The sequence below is a fragment of the Plectropomus leopardus genome, chromosome 7 (genome assembly GCF_026936395.1).
Source record: "Plectropomus leopardus strain MGB_pleo_1.0 chromosome 7, ASM2693639v1, whole genome shotgun sequence".
In the NCBI taxonomy this organism is placed as follows: domain Eukaryota; kingdom Metazoa; phylum Chordata; class Actinopteri; order Perciformes; family Serranidae; genus Plectropomus; species Plectropomus leopardus.
The window spans coordinates 31,732,091-31,732,729 of record NC_142182.1 but is presented as its reverse complement, the minus strand read 5'-3'; positions in this window follow the sequence as shown (position 1 = coordinate 31,732,729).

The window sequence follows — 639 nt, the reverse complement described above, 5'->3', positions numbered from 1 at the left end:
ATCACCTCTGACATGTAATATAGCTCACTAAGTGTTTGCAGTTTAGGAGGGGTAGGAGAGACTTTTTGGGTGTCAACCATCATGGTTTTTTATCTCCATTATGATCACACCCATGAAGAGGTTGCTTATGATAACATTTCCTCTTTATATGTCTGTGTCACAAAGCATCTTGTCCAAGGTCAAGTTTAAAGTCACACTTATTCATATAGCACAATTAAAAACAACAAAGGTTGACCAAAGTGCTCATGTCATGTTGAATTCATGTCCACTTGTGGAGTTGAAATCCCCGTCCGTGTGACAGGGAGGAGGGAGAGGTGGCAGAGCTTTCAGCCCGATCCGGCGGGGATGGTTTTGAGTCCGTTCAGACCTGCCACTCTGGCTCTGCTTCCTCTCTCTTTCTTTCTGGCTCTGCTTCCTCTCTCTTTCTTTCTGGCTCTGTTACTGCTCTCTGGCATTCATATTTAAGTTGTAATTGCTGATCAGCGACTCTAAGATCCTCATTGAGATCCTTTTTACTGCTCACCACCTTGGTTCTGTTGAACTGAACTATGCTAATCCCCTTGCTTTCTGGAGCATTCCTGCTCCCTTGTTTCCTAGCTTTCCTGGATCCCGGCTGCAACCCTGGCTGTGCCTGATCGT